The sequence below is a fragment of the Symphalangus syndactylus genome, chromosome 14 (genome assembly GCF_028878055.3).
Source record: "Symphalangus syndactylus isolate Jambi chromosome 14, NHGRI_mSymSyn1-v2.1_pri, whole genome shotgun sequence".
Taxonomy (NCBI): Eukaryota; Metazoa; Chordata; class Mammalia; order Primates; family Hylobatidae; genus Symphalangus; species Symphalangus syndactylus.
The window spans coordinates 110,201,996-110,215,125 of record NC_072436.2 but is presented as its reverse complement, the minus strand read 5'-3'; the positions used below and the strand labels follow the sequence as shown (position 1 = coordinate 110,215,125).

General features: G+C 47.4%; 1 protein-coding gene and 1 pseudogene across 7 annotated transcripts in view; both read left to right on the top strand.

Annotated features, from left to right (window-relative positions):
- The window catches only part of ABAT (4-aminobutyrate aminotransferase), a 103,451-nt gene that overhangs the window by 32,345 nt on the left and 57,976 nt on the right, over positions 1-13,130 (top strand). The gene's annotated exons all lie outside the window — the stretch shown is intronic.
- Positions 10,843-11,052, top strand: LOC129463379 (uncharacterized; annotated as a pseudogene).

The following is a 13,130-nucleotide window of genomic DNA, read 5'->3' as shown; positions in this document are numbered from 1 at the left end:
ATGCATCAAAAATAGGATGTGATAAAGCACATGTGGTAATCATGTTAATGGTAGAGGCTAGTAGTAAGTATATAGGTATTTACTGTAAAATTCTTTCGGCTATGCTGTGCATTGGGAAGTTCCATAAAAAATCATGGGAGGCTGGGCGCAGTGGCTCACGCCTGTAATCCCAGAACTTTGGGAGGCCAAGGCGGGCAGATCACAAGGTCAGGAGATCGAGACCATCCTGGCTAACACGGTGAAACCCCATCTCTACTAAAAATACAAAAAATTAGCCAGGCATGGTGGCGGGTGCCTGTAATCCCAGCTACTCAGGAGGCTGAGGCAGGAGAATGGCGTGAGCTCAGGAGGCGGAGGTTGCAGTGAGCCGAGATCTCGCCACTGCACTCCAGACTGGGTGACAGCGCGAGACTCTATCTCAAAAAAAAAAAAAAAAAGAAAAATTCATGGGAAATGGGCTAGGCGCAGTGCCTCACTGGTAAATATTGTCAATTTCATGTGGTTCCCCTCAATTTATGTTTTATTTGGCCAAAAAGATTCTTCCAGGTTCCCAATCTGTAGCATCAACAGATCTGCTTTGTGGAGTCCCTTTTGGCCCTTGTTATGCCCCGGTTTGGGGGCTGGGGGCTGACGTTTCTCCCTCTCAGAGTTCAGGTTGAATTGCCCTAACGTGCTGATTACTGCACTGAGGATGCCGGTATCTGGCTTGTAATAATTATAGATTTCCTCTGCTATTTGATCCCATTGGTTGCCTCAGCAACGGCGTAATAGCTCAACCGAAGCGCTGTCACGGTAATTTAGAACCAGTGTGTCTCTCCTGCAGACTCCATTCTGGGTGCCTTCACCCCCTTGCCGTCGTCATGGTAACTGATGAGCAGCATGTGACCGAAAGCCCTCTGCCCCCCCTCCCCATGCCCCCTCCCCATCTTGTGATCATCTTCATTACCTCTTCTGGGCCCCCAGTGGACCTGCGTTGACCCAGCATGGGCTACAATGGGGGAGTTGGGTAATTGCTCCTGATAGGTTCCTCCCCAACCCCCCAGACGGGGTCAGGTGGAGCATGGGAGCCAGAGCAGCCCCTCTGCCTTGCATGTCTTGGAGATGACTTGGCGCCCCCGGAGCCCCGTCATGGCTGTGGCTGCATCCACAACACTGCAACAGCAGAGTCCTGGGCAAGCCATTTAGGAATCTGAAGCCCTGGATTACTGCTTTGTCCCTTCAGGGGTTCCTGAGCCTGTGAAAAAAAAAAAAAAAAAAAAAAAAAAAAAAAAAAAAAAAAACTAGGAAGAGGCCCTGGAAGGAAAAAGGGGAGGGAGATAGCCTATTTTACAAGGTCTGAAATGATGTGGCTTATCCTTCTGGCTTAAACCAAGCTGGGCTTAAAACATCTTTTTAAAAAAATCTGTATTCTATTTTTTTCTTTCTGTTTATCGCTCTCTTTCTGCCTCTGTTAATCTTTGTTTCTGTGTAGTTGTATCCTGTTTCTGTTTGAAAACCCTTCTCTTTCTGAATCCATCTTTCAGTCTCTCACGTTCTGTCTCCCCCCTCCTCCTTCACCTTCCCTCCATCCCTCTCCCTTGCACACTTGCCGGGTACCAGCTGAGTGCATCCTTTTCCCAAACCTGCTCTTCTTCCAAGGGGCCCTTTTCTGTCTCCTCCACCTGTGCCCATGTTTTGGGGACTGCCTGGAAATCCTGGACACCCTCCTGAGGAGGGAGCTGGTGCCCAACGGCACCTCTTAGGATGAACCGAGCCAGCTGCGTTCCTGGTCTCTGCAGAATGACATACGGAAGGCATTTTAAACACGCGAGCTGAGCTCGCTGCAGGACTCCGACTACCAGGCACCGTGAGTGCAAATGTGTATCTGTGTCTGTGTGTGCATCCTTATGTGTGTATGTATCTGCTGGCATGGGGAGGTGGTGCCAGTGTCTGTTAGTGCCTGTGATCTGCGGTGTTGGGGTGTGCAAGTGTGTGGGCATGCACCCTTATGCACCTGTGTACATGTGTGCACATGTGCCTGGCTCTCTGCATGAAGGACACACAAATGTACGTAACAGATTTTTCAAGGACGCTTTGTGAACACAGCAGGAGGAGACCCTTTAAAGTGGGGACAAAATAATGAAAGATGGATATAGAAATGATGAGATAAGGAATTGCTCTTATCAGTAGACTTGCAACACCACAGTCTGCCTGCATCTGGTCCTAGGAAATGAAGTGAGGGTCACCTTGAAAAGGCATTTTTGTTCAAGCTGCAAAATAAATCTTTTCCCTTCGTTCTAAGGACAAGAACAGCACAAACACACACACCCCTTTCTCTTTGAAACTCAGGGGAATGGAAGGCTCAGGGGGCGCTGTCGCTGGGCATTTCAGATGGAGTTTGCAGTGAGAGTCTCAGTTGACAGCCAGGGCGGCTCACGCCAAGAGTAGACGTCAGGAAGCTCTGGACAGCCACTCTCTTCACATCTTGTGGCTGATTAGAAGTTCATTTTGAATTTTTTCCCAGAAGCAGCCTATTCCCCAAGAGGCAACCAGAAGAAAGCAATTTTAGAAAATGCAATTTCATTTGCAGAGCAAGATGTGGGAATCCTGACAGGTTGCCGCTGAAGGTCCTGCAGTTGGTGTGTGCAAGCTGGCAGCCATCCCGCTGCCGGAGGAAGGGGGTCCTCTGTGCTTTGCATGTCCCTGGGTATTTGGGAAAGTTGGCAGCCAGTTGCTCTAAGTGAACCCTGACTCTGGAGTAGGCACTGCCCGGGGCACCCTGGCAGAGAGGACAGAGCCGGAGACAAGGACTGGCCTCAGGGAGTTTCCAGTTCAAGTAGGAACAGACCCAATCACACGTGATACCCTCACACTCAGACACATTGCTGCTGCCTGCATTTCCTCCGGGCTGCCATCCCCCTTCCCCTGCCCTGGCCTCTGTCTGCCACGGCCGTCCTTGTCTACCTGCCAAGCTCTAATCATCGTTAAACATCCCCTGTCACCGCTTCCCGGAAATCTTTAACTTCCACCCGAGAACAGCTAACACTATATGCCCTCCTCTACCTGCAGAAATCACTTGCAGCCTCTGACATCACGTGTCCAACCAACCTCTTTCCCCACACTTGCCCGTGAGCTGCACTTCATTTTGCAAGGACATAAAGAAAACTATTCACGCAACTACATGCAAAATGACTGGCTAGGATTCTTAAAATGCCAATGCCTTTTGGCCAGGCGTGGTGGCTCAAGCCTGTAATCCCAGCACTTTGGGAGGCCGAGGCGGGTGGATCACGAGGTCAAGAAATCGAGACCACCCTGGCTAACACGGTGAAACCCCGTCTCTACTAAAAATACAAAAAAATTAGCTGGGCATGGTGGCGGGCGCCTGTAGTCCCAGCTACTCGGGAGGCTGAGGCAGGAGAATGGCTTGAACCCGGGAGGCGGAGCTTGCAGTGAGCCGAGATCGCGCCACTGCACTCCAGCCTGGGCGACAGAGCGAGACTCCGTCTCAGAAAAAAAAAAAAAGGCAAAAGGGCTGAGAAATGGTTCCTTAAAAGAGATTAAAGAGCCATGAGCCCAAATGCAATGTTTGATCCTAGGATGAAGCCTGGATCAGGGGAACAGAAAACACTTGTGGGCTGGGCTCAGTGGCTCATACCTGTAATCCCAGTGCTTTGGGAGGCCAAGGGAGGAGGATCACTTGAAGTCAAGAGTTAGAGACTAGCCTCAGGAATATAGCGAGACCCCATCTCTACAAAAAATAAATATAAAAATAAACTAGCCAGACATAGTGGTGAGTGACTGTGATCCCAGCTATTCAGGAGGCTGAGGCAAGAGGATCACCTGAGCCCAAGAGTTCGAGGCTGCAGTGAGCCATGAGCCATGATCATGCCATTACACTCTAAAAAAAAAAAAAAAAAAAAAAAATTAAAGACATTTTAGGGATAAGTGGGAATATCTGAATATAGATTGTATGTTAGATAATAGTATTTACAGTATTTTAATGTCATGAATATGCCAATAATAAATAAATAAAAGATAATAGTATTTTATTTTATTTTATTTTATTTTATTTTTGAGATGGAGTCTCGCTCTGTCGCCCAGGCTGGAGTGCAGTGGCGCGATCTCGGCTCACTGCAAGCTCCGCCTCCCGGGTTCACGCCATTCTCCTGCCTCAGCCTCTCCGAGTAGCTGGGACTACAGGCGCCCGCCACCACGCCCGGCTAATTTTTTTGTATTTTTAGTACAGACGGGGTTTCATCGTGGTCTCGATCTCCTGACCTCGTGATCCGCCCGCCTCGGCCTCCCAAAGTGCTGGGATTACAAGCGTGAGCCACCGCGCCCAGCCTAGTATTTTATTAATGATACCTTCATGAGAGTGACTTTGTATCTCAGATCAGTTGTACTGAGGTTATATAAGAGAACGTTCTTGTTCTTAGAAGATACAGGCTGAAGGATTTAAGTATGAAATCTCACAATGTCCACAACTAACTCAAGTAATTCAGAAGATAGATAATAGGCTGGGCACAAGTGTGGCAAAACGTTAACAGTTTCGAGGATTACAGGCGGTTATGGAACTATGTTCATAACTTTTATGTGGGTTTGAAGATTTTCCAGTGCCCAGGCTGGACACTCTGCTTAGCTTTGTGTGTGGATTATCTCATTTCATCCTCAGAGCAGCTTGGGGATGGGAGAGCTCTATCCCACCCATTTTCCAGTGGACAAAACAGAGGCAGAACCAGATGTAAGCCCAGGCCACATTATGCCCCCACCCCCTGTTTTGTGAAATTTAGTACTAAAGATAATACATGGCTGTGTGATGTTCGGCAAATCACTTAACCTCTCTGTGATCTGTTTCCTTTTTTTTTTTTTTTTGCTACGAGTGGATAATTATAATATCAGAAGGTGGTTCTGATCGGTATTATGTTATATAAAGAACTTAGAACAGGGTTTGGCCTAAAGTAAGTGATGAGCAAGTGTCTGCTGTTGCTGCTGCTAATTGTATTTGTTGCTGCAATTGTGATCCCAGCACCCTCGCCTTGGCCAGTGATGGGGAAACCTGGAGGGTGTTTTTTCTTCTGTACCCAGGGCATGCTTCATGGGTTTGTGATCTATATGGTCACACAGGGTCCTGTGTTCAGAAGATCCCCCCGTGTCACTGGCTTGTAATTTGTAACCATTTTCTCACTAAGGGGCCTCGAATATTTATTTTATGCGCTGGGTCCCACACATCATGTAGCCAGCCCTGTCTGCCCTCTCTTTTTATTGGATCCCGTTGAGAGTCTCTCCTAAACTAAACTACTTGTTCCTGCGTCATCGCAGCAAACAGGCCCAGGCAGGCCGTGGCATATCAGCAGATCAGATTGTATGTTCCTGTGAGCACACTCCAATCCTGATGCAATGCATCAGCCCGCACAGGCCAGTACAGTAGCCGTTCATCACATCTGGTCATTGAGCATCTGAGACGTGGCTATTCCAAACTGTGATATGCTGTGAGTGTGAAATTCACACCAGATTTTGAAGACTTAGCACACATCCGAAAAAGACATGCACAATATCTTTTTTTTTTTTTGAGACTTAGTCTCGCTCTGTCGCCCAGGCTGGAGTGCAGTGGCGCAATCTCAGCTCACTGCAAGCTCCGCCTCCCGGGTTCACACCATTCTCCTGCCTCAGCCTCTCCGAGTAGCTGGGATTACAGGCGCCGGCCACCACGCCCCGCTAATTTTTTTGTATTTTTAATAGAGACGGGGTTTCACCGTGGTCTCGATCTCCTGACCTCGTGATCTGCCCGCCTCGGCCTCTCAAAGTGCTGGGATTACAAGCGTGAGCCACCGCACAATATCTTATTAATAACTATATTGATGGCCAGGCATGGTAGCTCGCGTCTGTAATCCCAGCACTTTGGGAGGCCAAGGCGGGTGGATCACCTGAGGTCAGGAGTTTGAGACCAGCCTGACCAACGTGGTGAAACTTTGTCTCTACTAAAAGTACAAAAATTAGCCAGGAGTGATGGCACACACCTGTAATCCCAGCTACTCGGGAGGCTGAGGCAGGAGAATCGCTTGAACTTGGGAGATGGAGGTTGCAGTGAGCCGAGATTGTGCCACTGCACTTCAGCCTGGGCAACAAGAGCAAAACTCTATCTCAAAAATAATAACTGTCTTGATTATGTATCAAAATTATTACATTTTAGATACAATGCGTTAAATAAGATAAATGAATAAAATTGGTTTTAGCTGTTTTTGCTTTTTTCATGTGGCTACCACAAAATGTAAAATTACCTATGTGGTTTGCACTGAAAGCTTGTGTTATATTTCTGTTGGGCAGTACTGTCTTAGACCAAACTACCTGTGCCTTCATTGTGACTCCAAACCAAACCAGACCAGCAGGTGACAGCCCAGTGAATTGATTTCTAAGTTACGTTAACTACACTCTGGCCCTGGTGCTCTAGCTTAGACCAGAGTCTCCCAATCAATCCATCAGGCACCTCTTTCTGTTCCTTCTTTTCTATTCCTTTCTCTCTTAAGACAGTCCAAGACACTGATTTTTATACCCAGTGAGTTTCTCAAGCAGCCTAAAGATATTTTTGAGGCAATGTATTGGGTAAAAAGAAACTGAAATTGGAATCAGAAGAACTAATTTAAGAATTAAATTAAAATCCCAAATCACCTCTTTTTTTTTTCTTTTAGAGATGGGGTCTCGCTCTGTCACCCAGGCTGATCTCAATCACCTGGGCTCAAGTGATCCTCTCACCTTGGCCTCCCAAAGTGCTGGGATTACGCATCTAATCCCAGATCACCTCTTCTCCATGAGGTGAGCTTGGGCATGTTACTTCTCTGTGCAAGGAAACAGAACAGCACTAGCTTTAAAGCCTCACAGACCCAAGTTTGAAGACTGGCTCTGCCATTGACAAGCTGTGTGACACAGGATAAGCCACAACCCTCTCTGAACCTCAGTCTCATAGGGTTGATGATGCATACTGTGTAATACTGTTGCAAGAATGGAATAAGATGAAGCAGAACAAATGTCTAACTCAGCAACTGGCACATGGCAGGTGTACCCTTAATCCCTGCATTCTTAGTGGGATCAGTATTCCCAAGAGAGTGAACATTTATAGGGAAGGAAAGAAATCTTACTCTTTATGAATAAAGTACAGATATAAAATACAATACATAAGCAGATGTACAATTTATCCGTGGAATTAAAATTTCATGGGGTATGTAGCTAATAAAGAATCTTTAGGAGAATGGCAATGAAAAAAAGTTTGAGAAACATTGTATTAATCTGACGGATGAGACTCAGAGGTTGCTTTTCAGTTCAGTTCCTGTGGTCGTCGGAGTGTAGGGCCGAAACTCCATGATTGAATTCAACAAGTGTTTCTGAGCACCTACGATAGCCAGGCACCATTCTGGAACCTGGAAACGGAGGGCACCCTCCAGGTACATGCTTCCCGGAGCTGCTCTCTGAGGTCCCCTGAGCCAGCCCCTGCCTCTGGGAAGATGACCCCTAAATGGCAGCCTCAGTCAGGGGGCAAGGTTTTAGAGGCCTCTTTACGCCACCTTGAACAATGGGAATAGAAGTCTTTGCCTCCCAGGAGTAGATAAGCCGGTGTATGTGAAACCTTGACATGGTTGGCATTCATTCATAAAATCAGAGCAGATACCTACACACACAGGCATAAATGAAAGATACTTTGAATTACAGAAAAGTTAAGTCTTTGCAAGTAAATGTAGGAATGCTGCCAGGCACACAGCCTGACTACAGCCACCAACGAAGTGTTTCCTAGTCTGGAGCTGTGTGGTCCTTGAAGGAGATATAAATGTTTCACTTGTTATACGCTGTGATTTTTGCGTACTCAGCCATTTTTGGAGTCCGTGAAAGTGATCTGTTTTCTCTGAACGGGAAGTGCCAATCACACTGACCTGATTTGTTCGTTGCTTGTTGGGTCTCCCCACGGGAACACAAGGTCCCACAGAACACAGCAGGATGTGTCCTTGTTTACTGAGGAATCTCTGGGGCTCAGCACAGGTGTGCAGAAAGCATTTATTGAACAGCACAAACATTTTACAAGCCGGACCTTCTGTGGCGTTGGCCCGGGTAGCTACTTCAGCGTGGGTGCAAGCATCCTTTCTAAGCCAATTCCATTCTTTCACTCCTCCTCCCTTGTAGGATCAGGAATCCAAAGCTAGCTTATCCTTTTGCAGATGTTTCTTTCCATATTATTTCCTACCTTCAGAACAAATGTCTCACATTCGGAGGCTTGGATTTGAAGCCCTGTCTGTTCATTTTTCTCTCCAATTTTTTCAGCGGCTGGGTAACCACCTGCCTGCTAGCAACAGTGTGTTCATGCTCCCTGGATTCCTGATTGAGGTGGGCAGAGAGGACTCTGAGACAGGGGCATGAGGATGAAAGAGGTTGAGGTAGACCAGCTTCTTTCTCATGAAATCTGGATGTTCAGGCTGGTAGCAGGACCACCGCATGTGCCAATAGTCTTTAGCAGCTCATCAGGCCATAGAAGAAGTGCCTTTACTAACTTCAAGTCCAGCCTGGGAAACATAGTGAGACCTTGTCTCTCCCTGTCTAAAAAAAGAAAGAAGAAAGAAGAAGAAGGAGTACGAGGAGGAGGAGGAGAAGGAAAAGAAGAAGTTGTTCACAATTTTGGTTTACTCGTTTACTTATTTTTGAGATGGAGTTTCACTCTTGTCACCAGGCTGGAGACCAGTGGCACGATCTCGACTCACTGCAACATTCGCTTCTCAGGTTTAAGCAATTCTCCTGCCTCAGCCTCCCAAGTAGCTGGGACTACAGGCACCTGCCACCATGCCCAGCTGATTTCTGTATTTTTTTGTAGAGTTGAGACTTCACCATTTTGGCCAGGCTGGTCTCGAACTTTTGACCTCAGGTGATCTGCCTGCCTCGGCCTCCCAAAGTGCTGGGATTACAGGCGTGAGCCATCGCGCCCAGCCCAAAATGCACAATTTTAAAGAGCTCTTTGAAAACAGAAAATGGCCTGCAACAGGCATCGCTTCTACATCCTGTGTACTTTCTTCAATTGACCCTAAGCCAGTTGAGTGCCTCGTGACCTCACAAATAGATTTCGTTCTTCCCATTTTACAGATGCAGACACTAAGGCCCTGATGAGTTCAGCAGCTTTCCTAGATAATATATATGGCCCAGCCCCACTTTAGACCCAATTTCTGGCTCATGTTACTTTCCCAAGGTCTTTCTCAGTCTTTCTTAGGAATGGACACTTGCCTGTTGTCAAGAACAGTATTCCTGTCTCCCTATACAAGTCACTGATAATTTTATGATGCCCAAGAGGCAGGAGATAGGAAGTCATGCCTGCAGGGAGAGAGGGCTGGGGCCCATGCCGAGAGGAAAGTCAGAAGAGGCTGTTGCAGCTGAAGTCGGAGGAGAAAGGTGGATGTGAGATAAAGCCTCTGTCCCTGTGCCACCACCCCTGAATGGGGCCCTGTTAGCCCCATCTGCAGAGGCCCAGGGCTCCGGCTTTATGGGTTGCCATGGCGACCCCTGGCCTTGACAACCGAAGTGCACTTGGCTGAGTGTGTCTTTGTGTCCCGTTGAGTCTGCAGAGAAGCCAGCAGCTGGGGCTGCAGACGGGAAAGGAATGTCCCCAGCGTCTGCCAGCACTTTTGTCTTGGTCCCAACGGCTGATAGGAAAATGAGAGGGAGGGTCTTTTCTAGAGAGATCTGGGGAGTCCATTTCTAGCCAATGATGCATGCAAAGAGTTCGTGTTCACAGGACCTGGGAAGCAGCGGAGTAGAAAGGTGAGTCAGACGCCATCTTCGTAGGCTGCTTGTTGAGCATTTACTGTTAACTCAGTGATTGTTTGCAGCCAGGCACTGCTCTGGGGCCGGGGAAACACTAAGGACTTCTGCCAGCCCACAAAATAGTTCCAACTGCTATTACTCCCATTTCACAGATCGGGAAACTGAGGCACAGAGAGGTTACTAAATGTGCCTGAGGTTATACGGCAGGTCAGTGAGAGGCCAGGGATGGCTAGTCTGGGGGTAAGATCGTTTTGAGGGATGCAAGATTGGGGAGATGCAGGGAAGAAGCAGTTTCATATCCAGCACCTCGCACTCTGCCTCCACAGGCTTTTTTCTCCCTGTATCCCTGGGATGTTTGACCTCCAATTCCAGGGATTTGAGGATCATGAAGACCTGTGGTCATATGCAGGGCCCACCGTCCACCCTTTATGGTAATTAACAGTAGTTCTCAGCCTGCGAGCCTCCAGAGCTCCCGCAGTACCCAGGTCACACCTGTGAGACTCAGACCTACTTGGTCTGGGTGGGGCTTTGACACAAGTGTAAGCTTCCAGTGAGCGAGCATCAGGTGCAGCCAACGCTAGAAATGTGTGGCTTTTGAGCTCTAAGACCTTGAACAAGCCTTTTAGGCTTCTGAACCGGTTTTAGAAGGCCAATCCTGCAGATCACCCGAAGGACATATGGAAGGTCTATTGCATGTAGTAGGTGAACAGTAAGTAAATAAATGGGAGCTGGTACTTTTACTATGATTATTCTTTCTCCAGAGCAAATTGGAAGAATTTGTTTCCACTTTCACCTGAATTCCTCTCACTTTTACTGATTTAAACAATTTGTTTCCACTTTCACCTGAATTCCTCTCACTTCTACTGATTTAAACATTGAACTCGGCCTCTTAGCTCATCTCGCCCCTCCCCGCAATGCACCAGACACACGAAGGAAGCAGAGAGAGCTAATTAGCATTTTAATCAAAAGAAAAAGGACGAGGAGAGGTGGGTGGGACTAAAGGGCTCACTATCTGGCTAGACCAGGGTTTTGACTTGTTTTGACTGAGACACAGAGTAAGGAATAGAACTTACTATCGCTTCTCGGCCTTTTGGCTAAGATCAAGTGTAGGAATAGAACTTACTTCAGGCCCACTGCACAGCTGAAACAAAATTTACCAGCGTTTGCTATGTACCCTGACAATTCCTATTCTGTTTGATTTATTGATTGATTTAAATTTCTCTTTCAGTTCTGATCATGTCAAGGAAAAGGTCCCCATGCGATGCCAGCCTGCCTTTAACACCTGTCTGCTCTCTGCCAGTCTCTAGGGAAAGGAGGGGGCCAGGCCTGGGGCTGTAGCCTTGGGCAGTCAACTCTGTCCGGCTTTTAATTGAATAACTTGCTTTGATTTTATTATGTTATTTTCCCAGTCACTTTTGTAGCAAATAAAACTTGACAGGGGAAGGTAGCAATTAGGTTTCTTTATTTATTATATTTTTCTTTGTAGAGACGAGGGTTTCACCATGTTAGCCAGGCTAGTCTCAAACGCCTGGCCTCAACTGATCCATCTGCCTCGGCCTCCCAAAATTCTGGGATTACAGGCATGAGCCACCGCACCTGGGCAGAAGGTAGTAATTGGAAGGGATTCTAGGAAAATTACTTTGTTAAATTGAAAAATCGAGTTGATTTCCAGAAAAATGTTAAGTAAACACAAGTCATATGAGAAATAAGAGCTCAAAGGAAGGGTAGTGTGCTAAGAACTGAGGTTCGGGAAATGCATGGGGGTCTCAGAGACCAGGAGGGCCAGCAACCAGCCTGCTGTCGCTTCAGATTTTCAGATTTCTCCAACCTCCTTGGTCACAACTTCATGGCGTGCCAGTGCTCTGAAAGCACCTCCCTTCTCAACCAGGAATCCTTCACCTGCTTCTTTCCCCAGATGTGCACATCCAGGGTCTAGCAGATTGCAAAGGGCCTGGTAGAATCAAAGAGGGATGTGCTAATGCCGCTTCCAGGTAGGAGCAAGGCTTGGGGAAAATATGGCAAATTCTCAGTAATACGGAACTCGTAGCACGCTTGCCAGGTGTTTCTCAGATTCCGAACGGGCCTTAGAAACAATGTGATCCAGCCAGGCAAGGTGGCTCATGCCTGTAATCCCAGCACTCTGGGAGGCCGAGGGATCACTTGAGGTCAGGAGTTCAAGACCAGCCTAGTCAACATGATGAAACCCTGTCTCTACGAAACATACAAAAATTAGCCAGGTGTGGTGGTGCACACCTGTAATCCCAGCTGCTCAGGAAGCTGAGGCAGGAGAATCACTTGAACCCAGGAGGCAGAGGTTGCAGTGAGCCAAGATCACACCAGTGCAATCCAGCCTGGGTGACAGAGTAAGACCATGTCTCTCAAAAAAATAAAAAGCAAGAGAGGAAGCCGAGAGGCCATTTAGGATATCATTGCCTTCATGCAGGAGAAGGATGATGGCAAGTTGGACCAGAGCATGTTGGAGACTTGCCCACAAGCAGGGATATGCTGGAACCCTGGTCACCCAGCCCCCTTTTATCATTGTTGATGCTTCAGGCATCTGTACGGAGAAAGAGAGCCTTCCCTTGTGGCAGCTTGCGTCTGGGGTTTCCAGGGCAAGCCTGCAGGGAAAGTCTGCCTATCTGTGGGGCCTCTTTCCTTGGCAACTCCAGAAATCTCCAGGGATCTCAGACCATGGGGCTCTAGAATCAATGACTGCATCTTCAGCAGAAAGTATAAGACAGGAGCAAGTCAGGGACAGGGTAAACGCAAATGACTTGTGTGCCTGTGATTGTCCAGGATGTGTTCATCTATTATCCCTAATTCCCAGTGCAACCCTGCAGTGAGAGAAGCATCACTATCTCCAATCTACAAATCAGGAAACTGAGGCTCAGAGCACTTGTATAAGTTTCACTCTGTTATACAAGTACCTAAGATAGGGCGGTGGTTTGGATTCAAGCTTTATATATATATATATATATATATATATATATATATATATATATTTTTTTTTTTTTTTTTTTTTTTTTTTTTGAGACGGAGTCTTGCTCTGTTGCCCGGGCTGGAGTGCAGTGGCACGATCTAGGCTCACTGCAACCTCCACCTCCCAAGTTCAAGCAATTCTCCTGTCTCAGCCTCCCCAGTAGCTGGGATTACAGGCACGCATGCCACCACGCACGGCTAATTTTTATATTTTTAATAGAGACAGGACTTCATCATTTTGGCCAGGTTGGTCTTGAACTCCTGACCTCAGGTGATCCGTCCACCTCAGCCTCCCAAAGTGCTGGGATTCCAAGTGTGAGCCACTGCGCCCAGCCCCAAGCTTTATATTCTAAATTCCAAATGCCACCTCCATACACAACCCA